The sequence below is a fragment of the Perca fluviatilis genome, chromosome 21 (genome assembly GCF_010015445.1).
Source record: "Perca fluviatilis chromosome 21, GENO_Pfluv_1.0, whole genome shotgun sequence".
Lineage (NCBI taxonomy): Eukaryota > Metazoa > Chordata > Actinopteri > Perciformes > Percidae > Perca > Perca fluviatilis.
In genome coordinates, this window is record NC_053132.1 from 14,808,757 (window position 1) to 14,826,643 (window position 17,887).

Consider the following 17,887-nt stretch of genomic DNA (forward strand, 5'->3'; position numbering starts at 1 on the left):
CCGAAATTCAGCCTTGGTGCAGAATTACAGCCACTAGAGCCAGTCCCACAATGAGCTTTCCTTAGTATGTGCCATTTCGGTGTCTGTAGCTATTGAGGAGGAGAGGGGGGGCAAGGTGGAGGGTGGGGGCGTGGCCTTGATCAACTGCCACTTTTCTTGTTTGAAAGCCATGATGTCTCTCTCTCTCATGGGTGGGCCAAATTCTCTGGGCGGGCAAAGCAGAGAAAGGGGAGGTAACCTTGCTCCTTATGACCTCATAAGGAGCAATATTCCAGATCGGCCCATCTGAGCTTTAATTTTCTTAAAGGCAGAGCAGGATACCCAGGGCTCGGTTTACACCTATCACCATTTCTAGCCACTGGGCGACCATAGGCAGGCTGGGGGAACTCATATTAATGTTAAAAAACCTCAAAGTGAAATTTTCATGCAATGGGACCTTTTAAAACTGCAGTAGGTTGCAAAAAACCCTGCAGGGTTTAAAGTAGAGTGAGACCTCTTCCTGCAGCTCTACCTCTTCCCTCTCTGTCTACAACCCAGTCTCACTGCAGTTGGTCAGCACGTTTTTTTTAAACTAATGCATTTCAGTGGGAAGCATCTTTCGTGATCACAGCACGACTACGGTAGCGAGTAGTATGAAATGCCAAAAATCCACGTAGGGAGGTTGGTTGGAGACCAGGGATTGTGTGCCGCGTGTGACATTTCAGTTCCCTGTTGTTCTTTTCCTAAACCCAACCTCCGTACAGATGTGCTGCATTACGTGCTGACCACCACGAAAAAAAGACATAAACGTGTCTAATCAATAGAGTAAAAATAACGTGACCATTTCACAAACTGCCGTGAGACCGTGTTGCTGTCTAACAGGCATATGCATATAGAACAGAATGCTCTCTCTCTGAAATGACCTGCGATTGACTGCCAAAAGTCTCCCGTGATGGCTATCATTTTTTGAAGCCTAAATACAGAGTGGAGGAGGTGCAGAAGTTAGTTTTCTCTCAGACCACTTGAATTACAATATGCTGAAATTATGCTTATTATGATTTTTTTGCCGAATGACGGCAAAAATAAACTACCTACTGCAGCTTTAAGGGAAAAAAGACTAGAGGCTCACCTCACACAGCAAATGCCATACACAACATTTAATGAACAAAATTTATCAAAATACAAGATGCGTCAGGATCTGTGTGGCTTACTCAATAAATCAATGCTGTATTGCCATGCTGTCAAATTTACAGAACAAAGCCCTTTCAGTGCTAAACCACCTTTCACTTATTTATAATCGGCTTTATTCTGTTTGGTTTGTCCCAGGCCACTCTCATGCCCCCGAACAGCACCGACATTGACTTTCTCGTGTAAAAACCAAAGAATAATGAGAAGCAGTACAGTTATGTTAGGTTCAAGCACAGGTTCACTTTTTTTGCTCTAGAAAGGAGGTGAGCAGCTGCAGCCATATAACTGTCTTCTGAATATAAAATAAATAAAACTGATCATTTAAGAAGAGTTCAGTGAGGGGTCTCCACAAGACAGTAGGTGCAGAGACAAAACTGTATTTTGTAAAGCTGATTGTTTAGATTTTGCCTGGGGATATTGTGTAGTTTGTAATTACCACTAACATATCTTATAATAATATACATTCTTTTGTAATGTAAAAGAGTTGGTAAAAAGAATTATAGTATAAGTATTACTGATATTTTTGCAAACATCTAATACTGCATATGAATAGCCTGTATAAAGGAAGAGAATCTAACTGACAGTTTGCCAGCAAATTGAATCGATTGAAGCCTGACTGATTAATTAATTGTGAGTGCCCAGTGAATTACGTTAGTATCATAATAAAAACTCATCCGACTAGATGTAATTCATGTCACTTTCCCCAACCTAAGTAAAAGGCAGGCAGTAAAGACATTGATTTGTCTATTGTGTCGAGACTGATTCAGAGATGAGAAGGCTCACAAAAACTTCGTCCAGCACTCATACTGTCCCAATAGAGTTTTTGTGTGTGCAATTTATATTCAGTTGTATGGTGAACCCCATGACAATTTGTCCTCTCTAATAAAGTGTTTAAAAATGATTGGACGGCCCCCTGTAAATGCATTGGGCTACAATACAATGTAAGTCAATATCGCTCTGTAAAGCCTGAGCTGCACAAGTGCTTCAACTCAGAGTCACTGCAAATCATTAAATATGTATTTGCCACATACTTGGCATGTTAAAGTAAAATATTTGTTCACCTTTTAAAATGCCAAAGGATTTTTGAATGACTTGGCAAAGCAAATATATATATAATGACGTGATACAAATATTATTCTCTAACTTAAATATTGACTTGCAATATCATCGCCTTGTTCCACTATCACTGGGTTAAAGCATATTTATTACATAATGTAGCTAAATAACCATACAGTGATATAGTGTTATTGCTTTAGGATGTGATTGATTACCGTTCATTAAAGGTGACGAAGCAATCAGTTACGTTTCCAGTGACAGTAGCTAATGTTGTATTTCCTGCATATGATATGTCCTTCTTAAACAAATGAAAAATCTATACAGAATCCGTAACAGGAGGCGGCTCAAGCTCCGAGATCCCTCGCTCATTCCTGCCAGGTCCCTTTATTACCTTGCAAAAGCTCTCTCTCAGCGTTATCCATCTCCGACCCTTTATGGTGATCAATTATTTGATGTGTCCCCTAAGAACCTCCGCTGCACAAGAACACTTGCAGGATGAGATTTATTAGGGGCTAATCAATATTATTGTTCTGTGTATATCACAAGATCAACACTAACCAAATGGGTCCCTAGGCCAGTCTCTGCACCTCTGACAGGATGCTTTAACGCACTTTATGTTAAAAAGATTATTTTCTTGTTAAAGTCCCTTGTCAGTCATTTTGTTGAGGTATATTCATATAAATAATTAAGGAGTTTGACTTAATAAGTATTACTGAAAAACTAATTTATTTGTTATAGTATCAAATACTTGCCCCCTGTAAGGTTGAAAGGTAGCTGATAAAAGCTTGTTATTAAGTTCTTCCTAACATCTAATGTATGGTCAGCTTGATTTGCTTACATTGGATTTCAATAGTGACAGGATTTTCTGACATACAGAAGAACGAAAAAATCTATAGAAACTTTTTTCAAACATCTCCTGCAGCATAATCCCCTCCACTGTCCATCTGTATGCTCACCATGTTCTAAACACTTACAGTAGTGCCAAAATATGGCTAAATACCCAGCTTAAATCCATGCCAAAAATGTGAATGGCATGTAGTGCATGAGGACCATGAAAATAAAAGAGTGGAAGCTGTGTATTCAGCCATGTTTTGGCTCAGTGTATTTCAAACACCCACATTTTTGCCAAATCCCTTTTAACAGTGTGCCGGGAACACACTGAGCATATGGATGGACAATATGTGTGTTCATTCATTTTTGCCAAATGTCAAATGTATTGTAGATGGACAATGGATAAATGAACGTGTCACCCGGTCACCTCCAGAATCTTTTCTAACCAGCATGAATCCAGTGTGACTGCAACTGCTGTTTCTGATGACAAAGTAAAATATAGCCTAGATGAGATAGCATCACCTAACTTAAACTTTATTCTGCCAATGAGAGCAGATTGCAATTTTTGCCTTTGCATTCCAATTCTTGTTAAAGCTGTACTTAATAACTAAAGTCTTATGAGAGTACACCAGACTGTTGCATACATTTGCCATATTGTAACATATATTAGAAAACCGCTTATTTAATGCTGTGATATTGAACATAAAGTCCAACCATGCCAGCAATACCATTCTTCTTTGTTCACCAGCAATATAGCATTCTAGCCTAATAGACCAGTGGTTCCAAACCTTTTTGGAATGTGACCCTTGTCACAGACCATGTCTGCTCACAAGTCACAACCCCTTGTCAATTGACATATCGCCATGAATTTCTATCAGTTCAACCTGAGAGTGAAGTTTCCTTTTTCTCAGCTAGTGTTATTTGTTTGAATAGTTTTCAGAAGCCTGAAAAAGGAAAACTGTCCAACATTTTGTAATTGAAAAAGCAAAGATTAGAGAATCCAATTTCTGGATTCACGTAGGCTGTTTAAACGTCTTTTAATTTGAAAATCAAAGCCTAGCTGTTGTTTTTTTTGGCCACAGTTATAGATTTGTAGTTTGTAATTTTCCCCTCTTAAGCAGATTATGGTAGTCATTATTTGCAGAACATGCTTCTATTAGACAACAATAAGCTTTTTAGTAGGCAAGGTATAAGCATCCCTGATCACATTGGAGGAATATAAGGATGGTGCGTCTTGCAGCTTTGAGTGAAAATAAAGAGAGACTACAGTACCATCTAGTGGAAAATACAACCCTGGCCCGTACCAGCTTTTCTGACCTGCTGGATCAGGGTCTGCTGTTATAACTTCTACAATATGAGTTTTTCAGACACGCTTTAAAAGAAACTTCTTTTCTTTGTTTGGTTTATAATTTTGGCTCAAGTGCAGTAATTGTGCAATGGCAAACATCTTTTAAAGTCACTACATTTTATATTTGAGACATCTGGTAAGAGACAATCAAACAAAAAAAACAGACCTAGCATAAAAAAAAAACACTTGAATACCTTAAGTGAAATTAAATAATGATGCTACAATGGATTTGTTTTCCATTGTTTTTATTTCCAAAATTTGATATCATCACAGGGATTTAGGAAAACTGCCATCAGCCATGCCTCTTCTTTGTTATTATCCAACATAAGAACTCCTCACAGAATGTGAAACCAACCTCTTTTCACATACTTACTTTATTTGCTGGCACCACCATCTTATTATCTACCTGTTCCTTCTTTGTTCTGTATTGTCTGTGTCACTGATTATTTCTGTCTGCAGCACTTGCTGTATGGTGAACCCACTAACCCTTCCTACCATCCTGTCTTCCTATAGGGAGATGAACACATCACATTACCCCAGACAAAAGTTGTGGCGTATTTTGAATACAGAAGTCCAAAATTTGCACGAAAAAGTCAGAGAATTTAAACTGATACCATTTTTTTTTACGCATTACATTGCTCTCTCTCTCTCTCTCTCTCTCTCTCTCTCTCTCTCTCTCTCTCTCTCTCTCTCTCTCTCTCTCTCTCTCTCTCTCTCTCTCTCTCTCTCTCTCTCTATGTTTCCTCAGTCTTTCTGTGTAGACGCATTCTTCTAAACACAATAAGTCAAGAACCATTCAGAACAGAAAAATTTCCACGTTTCCCTTGGAGAACTGATGATCTGATTAGATTTTGGGAGCACCTTGCTGCATTCATTTGCGTATTTGTGATGCACATGGCAGCTCAAATGCCTCATGTTTAACTCACGGTTTTCCTAAGGCAAGAACAAGGTCAGTTTGGTTGTGATTAGCATCGAGGAAAGGTTACTTTGATTAGGCTAAAGTAATGGGAACCACAGACATACAGTGGGGTTGGGGTCTGGCAACAGTGAGCTCATCTGTCTGGACAGAACGAGACGAGACGTGTATCCTAGAGCTCTAAAACTCCTATCTCATTTCCTCTGTGACCTAGAAAAAAGGATGTTTATGCTACCATGTTTCTTGCTGTGCCGGTAATGGAGCATATAGAAGATGTTTCACTTGTCTCACTTATCTGTGACGAAAGAGACATTGTGACATCAGTGACAAAACACAGCAGCAAACTATTAGCTCGTAAGTGAAAATGAGTCAGGAGTTTCAGGTTAATGTGTGTTTCTTTTGAGCCTAATCTGAATTTAGATCTCCTACATCTGTAAAGCATATTGTGGGTTAATACACATCCATTTCCTCAGTAGCAGACATCAATTTTTGATGGAGTAGCAAATGAACTGCCCAAAACAGCCTCCACTTTACCTTCCTCCCTCTTCACCTGCCTTCCTCCACTTTATGTTGCTTTCTGGTAGGAGAGGAGTAGCTTTTAAGGAAGGTAGTGATTTAAGATCATTGTTCCCCTGGGTACATAATATCTGAAGTGTGTCCAAAATCCAGAATCCAGAAAATCCATAAAAATAAAATTCTCATCTACTCTAATTTGAATATGTTGCATAACACTTATTTTTTTTAAATGTATCAACATATTAAAGTTTTCAGCTGGTGCCTGGAGTTTTTATGTATTTTAGTTTTAGTTTTTGATCATTCCTTTTTGAGCATCAAAAATTGAAGTATAATGTATGTCACTTTAATGACTTGCGTATCCGCAGATACCAGTGTGTCATATTTTATTATGTTTTAACAACTGTATACTACTATAAAACTGGTATCGGTATACCAGATACTGGTATCGGTATCGGACCATCTCTAGCAATGGTGAGAGTTTGTTCACCACCAGGGTTTGGGATGGTGGGGCACAGTGTGTATCTGCTTGTTATAAAATCAGTAATAAAAAAATATATCACATATAAATAAATAAATAAGATTCCCCATGTGGGGTAACCCCAAATTTCAGGTTAAACTTCATTTTATAGACCTAATTCTAACTTGCATGCAGCCCACAATGCCAGCAGTATTTTATTTTAAGGCAGCTTTTGCATTGAGGACTGAGTCTTGTTATATGGGCGCGCGCGCCCTACCAGGTGAGCTACCCAGGCACCCAGGGCAGCTTTTAGCAACAAGCCACATCAGGTGAAATTGAATACATGCAATGTTGCTGCATCTGGTTTGGCTGTTTTGGTTTTTATTTGATAAGAGTTGCAGTATTGTCTAGGTTTTACTGCAAATTACCATATGTGGCCAGTCAACATATGGGTGCACACACACAGACACGCCCAAAAGTGTGCACACAGCCAGCTGGCATTTAGGAAAGCAAACAGGCATACATGATGAGTAAGTATATTGCTTTATGGCACGGCTACACTCATTTGGCAATTGCTCTTGTGTCAGCTGTTAGTAAAGTGCATTCTATCATTAATTGCTTTCATATGGCAAATAAACTGTTCCCTTACGGAGCACAGCATGTGTACACATTGTTTAGATATTGTTGTGATCTGCTGTGCATGTTAAACCCAGCAGGGGGCAGTGTTGTTCCACCATTAGGTGCAATTCAAAGACATGAAGACTGCACAGCATTTCTTAAGACCACAGTGGAGATAATCTTTAAAGAAATAATGCTGAGTGTTGCACTGCCATTGTGTCATAGCCTCAAATGCTCTGGGAGAATTTAACCATTATGCGACAACGATCTTGCAAGCTTCTTTTTGTTTTTTTGAGCTGTTCTCCAGCTTTCTCTCCCCCAGTTACATTGAACTAAATTGACAGTTGAGGTGTCAGAGACAGTCATGTGGAACAGTGAATTATTTCTTTTAACTTAAGCTTGGTATTTATGGTTTCCTTTTAACTCTGCACATATGCACATAGACAGTGTGTGGGCATTGTCACACAGTCCTGGGGGAACGCCACCACCAAGCTTCATTATCATTCAGCAGGGCTTTACTTGGTATTTGCCAGTTTTGTCATGCCGTATACGTATGTTCATTTTAGATGGTACAGTTCCAGGTGGCTCTTGCGCCGTAGCGTTACTGCTATTGTTTTTAACTCTCCACAAATATCCTGCAGTGTTATACCGGTGGAGTAAGAGGATGTATGTACACTGCAAATCTTTGGACTGGGGCCTCCAACATTGCCTTACCTCCCTGCCTAATGCCTGGGATGTTTTGGCCTCCAGTAGGTTTTAAGTGAGCAAGACATATTTAGGCTTTTATAAACTTGCGCCGTTCTTGTAGAGCAATTATAACATGCTGCTAGCGGTTGTTCCCATTTGGGAGGCTTCCAATGTGGTTATATAAGATTGTTTTTTTTTCTTCTAGGGATTGCATACAATTTCACAGAGAGTGCAATATGTAAAGAGCCTGTTCACATCATTTAATTGATAATCTATGTATAACCATATATGGCTACATATAGGGTATAGTAATAACATGAGAGAATACACTAATTGTATCTTTGGGGATTGATTAAGCGCATTGAAACAATAAGAAGTGCAGGTTTTAAATATTAAACATCCTGTCAGCTCTTTGTAAGTTCATCCTGACAACAACATGAGACGAGAATAATAATAATAATAACAATAATTGTCCAATTTATTCAAAGCTGTCTACCAGTTTTTTGATCTTAGTGACAATACTGACTCACTGCAGTAAATATAAGAAAAATAATGTGACACTAAATAACTAATCCATGATGTATCTTACAGTTTGGTTTCAGTATGTGAAAATTACTAAGCTAATAATAGATTTTGAACACAATCTAAGTCCTAAATGCTTATGTTGTGTTTTGATAATTAATTGAAATGTATGTAACTTGTTTCCAAAAATGTTTTGAAGGATATGGACACACTTGTTCCTCATGTACCTTTTTTTTTTCCTGAAAAAATGGAATTTAATCTCAATTCACTTTCCAACATTACATTACATTACATGTCATTTAGCTGATGCTTTTTTCCAAAGCGACTTACAATTGCTACATATGTCAGAGGATGCACGCCTCTGGAGCAACTATGGGCCAAGTGTCTTGCTCAGGGACACATTGGTTGATGTATTGCAGTGGGAACTGAACCCAGATCTTCCACACCAAAGGCATGTGTCATATCCACTGCACCCTCACCACCCAACATACAAAGACTGGAGTTATAATGCACTTATAGAATTGTGGTCGTGTAACATATTGTGTCACTTCTGTGCATGCAGCTTGAATATTGTTTTTGGCTTTCACTGTTTTCCATCACCATCATTTTGTCCTCTGTATCCCTGCTTGGTATTCCCCCCCACACTTCCAATTATCCTTGACGTGATGACACACTATAATGTGACCCACAAGGGTAAATGGCTCCTCTGTCTAGTAACAGATCTCCCCTGGACCAACTCCTCCCTCTGCATACGGGTAAAGAAAAGTGTCTTGAAAGTCTCACTGAGTTGTCATTAACCAACCAAATCCTCCAATATTTGCATTATCGTTATTTCCAGACAACAGACTTCTGAAATACCATTCATTAAGCATTTTGCAAAATGGAAAGAAATACACTAGTTCTGCAGTTCAGATAATAATCACAGACTATTTGAAGGCAGAAAAATGAAGTGAACCACTCCATCTGCATACAAAGTACACCCATATAGCAGTAGGTGTGCTGCAGCAAATTACTATAATGTATGGGCCAAGGCAACAATCAATGCTCTATAGCATACAGTTATACCACCAAAATACTACTGACAAAATATACATGCAACCTATATAATTAAAACTATGAACAATATTCCAGCAAACATGCCACTTAATGCACAAATTAAAACATCCAGTGTCAACGTGTACCTGTATCGACCTACTTGCTGAAAGCGATAGCAGGCAGTCACTGCTCTAACTGCTTCCTCAGACCAACCTTTACAGCTTGCTTTAAGCTCTGTCCACAAATGAACAAACCCATTGATTTACCTGGTAGACTTAAAGTTGGCTTTGCTGCACACTTTGGCATCCAATTTCCAAAGCACATCAACCTTTTACAGCTCTACTGTACCTCTGCTGCCTCTGACTTGGTGTTCTAAGAACCGTTTCCATCAGAGGAACACTTTTAGTTCCACAGGGATTCTATAAAACAAATAGTCTCATAAAACAATTTGGTTAAGTTTAGCTACAAATGTAATTCATTTAGTCCTTATAGTCAGAACATTAACAATAGTAATGTAATAGCAGTAGGAGCTTCTCTAAATTATTTGAGGTACATTTGCACAGACAAGGCTTTCCGGGGTTAATGTCAGTTTACATCCTGCAAAATGGCCTTTCCCTGAAACTGACTGTAGGGTTATTGATTAACCTTTCAAATTTTAAAATGTCTTCATTAAATATTTTTATCTCAATTTGATTGATGTAGGGGTAATAGTAGGCTCATTTAACTTTGAAATAAGTCAAATCTTTTTATTGTTATGTGGACAGAGTGGGCTGGAATCATACGGCTTTCCATGCACTACTGTGGGCAATATTTAGTGCAGACCAACAACAATGACGTGAAACAACTTGGAGATGCTTCGTAATCTTTGCTGTCATTCGAGAAAGCATAAAGTTTGGGATTTGAGGTTATATTTTAATGTTGTTAAAAGAGTGTTTACACACTTTTTTTCAGTCACCTCAGAACAATGAACATTAGCAAAGGACAGTAGTTTATTGTATCATACTTTTTCTGTTTTTCCACTAGTTAATGGACTTTAATGGGGTATTTAATTTACTAACACATTGTAGGAATTGAACTCTGAACCTTAATGGGGCTAATGCTGTGCTCTTGCCAGCTGAGCTGAACAGACTTCTCATTATATGCTTAGGTAGTGTTTTCAGTCGTGCAGCTTCAGCAAGTCTGAAGAGCAGCACATCCTGTAGGCCATAAGAGGTTCTTTAAATAGGATCCTTACATTTTAATGGTTTTATTACATATGTTATATCCATAGAGATGGAGGACATGTTTTGGAACTGATCATGGTTTTAGACTACAGGACATTAGTACAATGTGGTAGAGTTGTATTAAACATTACACACTAGTGGTTGACAGATATGGGTGTTTCAATATTTACTTATTATCGAGCAGTGCGACCACCGATAGTCGATATATAAATCTGATAAAATAAAACTAATTATATTAACAAATGAGACACAACATTGTTGAGCTGCAACGATTAATCAATTAATCAATTAGTTGTCAACCATCAAATTAATCGGCAACTATTTTGATAATCAATTAATCGGTTTGAACCATTTTAATGGTAAAAAAAATTATTTGATTCCAGCTTCTTAAATGTGAATATTTTCTACAAGTTTCTTCACTCCTCTATGACAGTAAACTGAATATATTTGAGTTGTTGACCAAACAAGACATTTGAGGATGTCATCTTGGGCTTTTGAAAACACAGATCGACATTTTTCACCATTTTCTGAAATTTTATAGATCAAACAACTAATCGACTAATTAAGATTAATCGGTCTATCACTATTAGACACCATGACAGCTCATGTTTGACTTTAAGCTGTGGCTTCAAAAGTGGTTTGTTTTCACTACCTGTCTCTATAAGGGGATTACAACATGTAAAATGCACAATTATTATCAGCAAATGACTTTCACCACCACATAAAATGTTGTCACGTCCACCAGGGAATGTCACCAATCAGAGGCACATTTTGATCACCACTATACTGCAAACTGAAGCTGGATCAGCAGCTGAAAAGGAGAAATTTAGTCAAATGTGATTCTTTGAGTCTAGCAGAAGCAGGGGTGGTCTGATGACAGAAGTGTTCTATTACCACCTTGTAGTATAATGTGCACATCCTGTTATTACTCACGGTGTAAGGCCTTTTATATGGTGCATTAAGAGAAAAATTCTAGTATGATTGGAGTTTCTGCTTATTTCCTGCTTCCCAGTACAGCTTTTCATCACTTTTTGAGATACAGTATTTGTTTTGGTATGCTAAACATCAAGCTTCACTTTCATTTAATTTTCAGGATTGGGGTGTTAATGACACAAGGAGACTTCTAGCATCACCATATTTTGGAAAGGAAACCTATAGCAATATGTCGGAATTATAAACCAACACTTAATAATTCAAGAGGAAACCACCGAAGGAAAATAATCAAACTATCCCCCTTCCATAGTGGTGTCCCTGTGTGTTAATAGGAAACTTTAATAGAAAAGTTTATGCACTATTACTGTTCTGATGCAATATTGAAAAATGTTATTTGTAGCCTTCGGTTTACTTTGATGGATTGCTTTGACCGACTACATTTTATGTCTCTGAAGTTGTTTTCTTCGGCTTCAAGAATTGAATCAGCCAAAAAGGTATGACAAAACAGATTTTACAATGCTCTCGGTCATGGTGCGTGCATGTAGTTAAGTCACAATTGATTTTTAGCGAGAGAAAATGAAAATCAGCAAAAAGTCATCTTCCACTGGAAATGACCTTATAATGTAGTTAGACCTGCATCTGGGTGTGTAGCCATGCCCATTCTCCTTCTTTTCAATGAACAGTCTGACTTGCTGAATGTGTGTGTGTATTTCATTGTGCTGCCTCTGTTGCTGCTTCAGCTGTTCTGCTACTTCTTCATGGAGTGAAACTTCCAAAAAAGGCTGCTTTCATCTGCTTTTCTCAGTCCTTAGGGTCTCTCCAACTTCTTTATCACTGATTACTGTGTTCATAAACAACGGATTCACATTTGTTATTTCTACAAAGATGTTGTAAAAACTGAATAAGGGTGTCATTGTGACTTAATTTCAGTCAATTTTGATTTCGATGAAATTAAGTCACAATCTCGAACTTCAAATGAAAAAATGGAATCGTCGATGCTGCCACGCCCCCATGTCACGTCCGTCACCTTGCCAAGCGGAAAAAAACACAAGTGTGTAGCCTGCTCGCAAAATTAAGAATCCCACTATGGCCACATCAAGACCCCTATGGTGTAACCATATGGCGCTTTTCCATTACATGGTACCTACTCGCCTCGCCTCGACTCTACTCGCCTTTTTTCGTTTTCCATTACGAAAAAAAGTATCTGGTACCTGCTAACAGGTACTTTTTTTAGTACCTCCTCAGTCGAGGTTCCAAGCGAGCTGAGGCGAGCCAAGAAGGTGACGTGAAACCCTGCATGCTACAGATTGGTCGGAAAGAATCGTCACTGCATTGCTAGCGACAGACGGCATTTTTAAATAGTTTAGCCAGCAGTGTTTTTTTGCTGCCGGAGGCTCCACGCAGAGCTTTCTCCGTAGCATACAAGTGGCCTGATGTTTATACTTGTGCGCTGGTGTGTGTCGAGTCGCCGTGTGTGTGTGTGTGTAGCTGGTGAGCGAGGGAGAAGTGAGAGAGTGCCGGCGAATAGCTCTGCAGCGAGTAGTGACTCTAGAGTCATATAGTGAGAGAAACAAAGTGTCTGCCCTGTTCTTTCTGACCACGGTGGGAAATCTGGAGCAGTAAAAGTTAACTATCTTGTTGATTTCATGTTGTTTACGGAGACGAAGAACCAGGAAATGAGTCTGGGGGGAAATGCAACGCTACCAAGCCACGCCCACTGCAGTCGCTATGACGACCAGCCACGCTGAGGCGGTACTAAAATCTGCAATGGAAAAGGGACGCACAGTGCGTCGAGGCGAGTAGAGTCAAGGCGAGTCGAGCAGGTACCATGTAATGGAAAAACGCCAATAGTGGCCGATTGGTTGGGGTTAGGCATTTGACCTTGAGTGGTTAAGGTTAGGAAAGCTGATTGGTCAGGGGATAGGACCTGTACAAATCAGGTTACGTTACCTTGCGTAAGCATGGACGCCTGGCCAATAGTAGCTATTGAAAGGCGGGTCTTGGCGTAGCCATAGTGGGAAAAATCGCAGCCTGCTCGAAGTAACCCATTTCCTGATTGATTCTACCACCACTCCAGTGGAGGCGCTAATGAGCTAGATTACTACACACACAGTAGCAGAAGAAGACCAGCTCCACACAACCATGCATTGATCGCACTCAGTTTGAGCGAAGTGCTGCTGGCATGAATGAGGTGAAAAAACAGGAGTGAGTTGGTTCATTCTCCCGGTTCAGTGACACTACTCAGGTTAATTAACCGGCTCTTCAGTCAGTTTGTCAACACTAGTGTAGAAGTGCTGCGAGTCAGTCAACCTCCTCTAATTTAGCTACAGCCAGTCAAAAGATAGCATGGCAACTGCAGATGCAGGAGACCCATCGACAGAACTTGAACCCCCCTCCTCTTTCACTGAAGTCGCCGGTGTGGAAGTATTTTGGATTTCCAGTGAGTTATGTTGACAATGTTCGTGTTGTCGACAAAAAAGCCACAGTTTGCAGGCTCTGCTATGTGCATGTACCTTATTCTTCCACTGGCAGCATGACTAACATGGCAGTTAATCTGTGTGGTAGATGTTCAGCTGTTCGGAAATAGTTTGTTAAGACACTTAATTGTTCAGAGAAGACTATGGACATGGCTGTTTTTTTGTTTGTTTTGTTGTGAACTTGAATGTCATCTTCTGTGAAGAAGACTGCAGTTACAAAAGAGAAACTAGATGGCAGGTTATAGATATGTTATTGTTATATTATGTTGTTAATAAATGTTTTAAATTTGACAATGTAGTGTGGTGCATTGCGAACAAAGGTAAGATATTATATTGCATAAAAGTCTAGTCTAAAAATGGCATAGCAACCTGTGTTTTAAAAAAAATAAATGTAAAAATCAAGAATTGAATCGAACCGTGACCTTAGAATCGAAAATGTAATCGAATCGAGGATTTGGAGAATCGTGACACCCTTAAAACAGAAATGATCAAGCCCTATGCCATCCTTGTTGAATTGCTTCTCTGGAGCTTCTAGCTCCATAAAAAATTTACTATCCCCTAACTGTGTGGTCTTTGGCATTATCTTTAATCTTACATTTGCACACTCGAACACCTCATGTATGCTAGATAGACTGAGGCTGTGCCCCAGTTCCCTACTGGATACAAGTTATATTCAGAATATTCTAATCCTTACATTGCCTGTATACTGTTTTCGCAGTTAGCATACAAGACATTAGTGTACTTCTGTTCCTGAAACCTTCTTACCACTTTTATCTGGTGAGCTGTGAGTAGTTTCTTCGTTTTCTTTATACATTGGATTTGTGATAACAGAGTTCATCAACTGCACAGTCAAATTTTCCGACAAATAATATATGTAAACTTACATGAGTTGCCACTTTTCTCGTGTAACAACCCAGTTAGAATTAGCATATAGTATGAAATTGGGACACAGCTTGTGTGCCACAATCTCTCCCACACAAAGACACTAAAAGAGAATAAATGCAGCAGTCCAAGCCATTTCCCAGGACTTCAGCATTTTGCTATGAATTGAATATCTCCTTCTATCAAGCGCTGAATTAATCAAGGCAACAGAGCTATTTGCAGGTACCGCAACTCTGACTTGCCTGGAAGGCCTAACCTCTCTGTCTTAAATGCCTTTTAATCAGGGACATGCAGAGTTTTGTCTCTATAGTAGTCAAGCCACTGCCCTTTTTGCCAAATTAAGAAATAATGATCATAATTATAGTGATGCTTTTGTCGCTGCTGCAGTTGTTATATTTATTGTTGTATTATATATGTATGTATGTATGTATGTATTATTATTATTATTGTTATTATTATTATTAATATTATTAATATTATTCCTTATTATTATTATTATTATTATTATTATTATTATAGACTAATCTGGTCTTGTATTGTGTGTAATTAGGGGCGTTTAGAGAAAATTCCTAGTATTTGTACATTGCATGTAATTATTGATTTAATCTGGCTTTATTAGACATGCTGGAGTTCAGTTTCTTAACACTGTATTTTAGACATATATTTAGATCATTTGGTTTGGTCGGTAACCATTTTGCACTCAGCACTACAGTAGTTAAAGCATATACTCTGTCCACAAATGGCAGTTTGCCCTCCATGTAACCTTTCCCCACTTATCCAGACACTTTGATGCCCTATGATGGGCACAATCGCCATAGGGAAGGCTAAAGGGGAAACTGAGCTCCCTATACTGCCATGATGGTTATTTGCATATTATACTGTAGTTTAGCTGTAAAGCACATCTCCGTATCTTACAAGTATGACAGATTGTGCATGCTGTTTGGAGCCCTGATTCTCATGTCTTATCACACTTGTCCACATGGTCTTTTCTTCAGGCTTGGTGTACATTATACATTACAGCTGGCTTATATACTCTGTGAGCTGTTACAACACAAGTTTACATAACACTATCTTTTATTAAACAGTTGTGCCCCTGACTGTGTTCAACTTGTATGCATTTAGATAAGGGGTCAGGCATGTGCAATAATGTTAGATAACTCTTTTGCAGGATGTCTATCAAAAATATGATGCAGATATAAGCAGGGTTGAATTTTTTTTTGTGTAAAATTTTCATTTTCATACATTTTGTCTCAGGCATAGAGCAGTAACTATAGAAACAAGTTGAGAAGAAAAGGGTTTGAAGGCCGAACTGTAACAGGTTCTACATTTTGGGCCCTATCTTGCACTCAGCGCAATTGCCTTTGTACACCGATGCATGTTTCATTCCTATTTTGCACCCGACGTACAGCGGACTTTTCCCTCCACAGACGCACGTTGGTTAATTAGGGAATGAGGCCCACGCTCCATGGCTGCAGCAATTCTCTCCAGACTTGGGGTTGATGTGCACGAGAGGCCGCAGCAACATCGCCAACTGGCCAAGACGGGCATTTATTACTTTGCCGCATCCTGGACAGCTCCCGCTGGCGTGCGCCAGGCTAATCCGCCGTTATAATAGCAATCCGCCATGGAACATGCGCGCCTGCTCTTAAAGGGAATGTGAGATGACGCTCTGATTGGTTTATTGCACGTTACGCCCAAACCACACCTAGCTACTTCAGACCAACCCATTTTAGATTTGCGTCGGGCGCAAGAGTCATTTATCCCGCCGTTATAATAGCAAGAGATCTGCCCACAAAGCTACTTGCGTTTTGCGTTTCATTCTTGCGTTTCAGATCGTTAAAATAGGGCCCTTAAGGTGTAATATTTAATGAAATACATTTCAATATGTGTGTTGAATGTGTATCTGTATATCTGTGTGCTGTTCATACATGCAAATGCGTATCCCTCTATAATTTAATCATCTTCAATAATACAGTATATATGTGTCAAAATGGTTTACAGAGTTATAGCAGTGTTTTGTATTTTTTTCACATTTTCTCATTTCTATTTTAAAGAATGTTGTACAATTATTAAATTTTATGCAGATTTTGCCATCCACCACATTCTATAGTTTGACATTGCCCAGAGTTAATTAATAACACTAATTATTTAATTAAAAATACATAATTATGAAAATAGAATTATAAAAACCAAACACCAATTAAGAATAGCTTTAAATCTGCTGGTCTTAATATTATTACTATTGTCTACAGATTGGAGCTACTGTACTGTATACGTCTTTAGGCTGCCCCATATTTGCAAATCTAATTGGGTTACTCCTCTAGTAACAAGTTTTGAAGATACATAAATCATTAATATATGCATACATGCATCCATATATGGCCTTAAATTAACTTAAAGCATTCATTTATATGCAGTTAGTTTAATGTTGGCGTTTGTGATGTTTTGGGGCATTTTCGTTTTGCTGCTGCAGCATAAAGCTTGGTTGTAGTTGTGAGTTGCTGGGACATTTTAGTCAATCAAGAGTGATGGGAAGAAGTAAGAAGCAAAATAAAAGTGAGGCGTAATGTGCAGCAGATCAGGACCATTCAAAACTGTACCTCAGCATCGCTTTTCTTTTGTCTTGCATATAATGCCTATGGATTTAGTTTGCCTATGTTGGCCTGAAAGATGGCACTTACAGTAGATCAGCCTCAGGCACCACACCATCTCAAAATGGATGGCTCATCAATATGATTGACAAGTGTTGGAGAAGAACTTTCCCTGAGCTGAAGCATGCGCTTCTGTTTTGTCTGAGAGTCAGTAACAGTATTTCATACAAGTCGTTGACTCTACAATATTGCAAGAGGGATTTCCTGCCTTTACACATTTCCGTTTTTCCAGACAAGGATTCCTACAGGGTGGAATAACAGCATGGAAAGCACATTCCCTTGTTTCCCTTCATCTAATTGTCATCGGCAGGACTAACAATAGAAGGGCAGCATCTTTTTATGGTCCATATGATGTGTGTATTTTCAAAAGCAAAACTGCTCCACCAAGTAAAATAATAGTAGGAAATTGATGGTTAATCCCCGCAAATAAGTATTGTGTCTGACATCTGTGACTGAACCAATCATAGTGATTATTATATAATCTAAAAGCTTTTTTAAGGGTGAAATCAGGGCATTGAAAGCCTCGTTGTTATCAGATATAACCGTAATTCTATTTTATTTGTTGTTT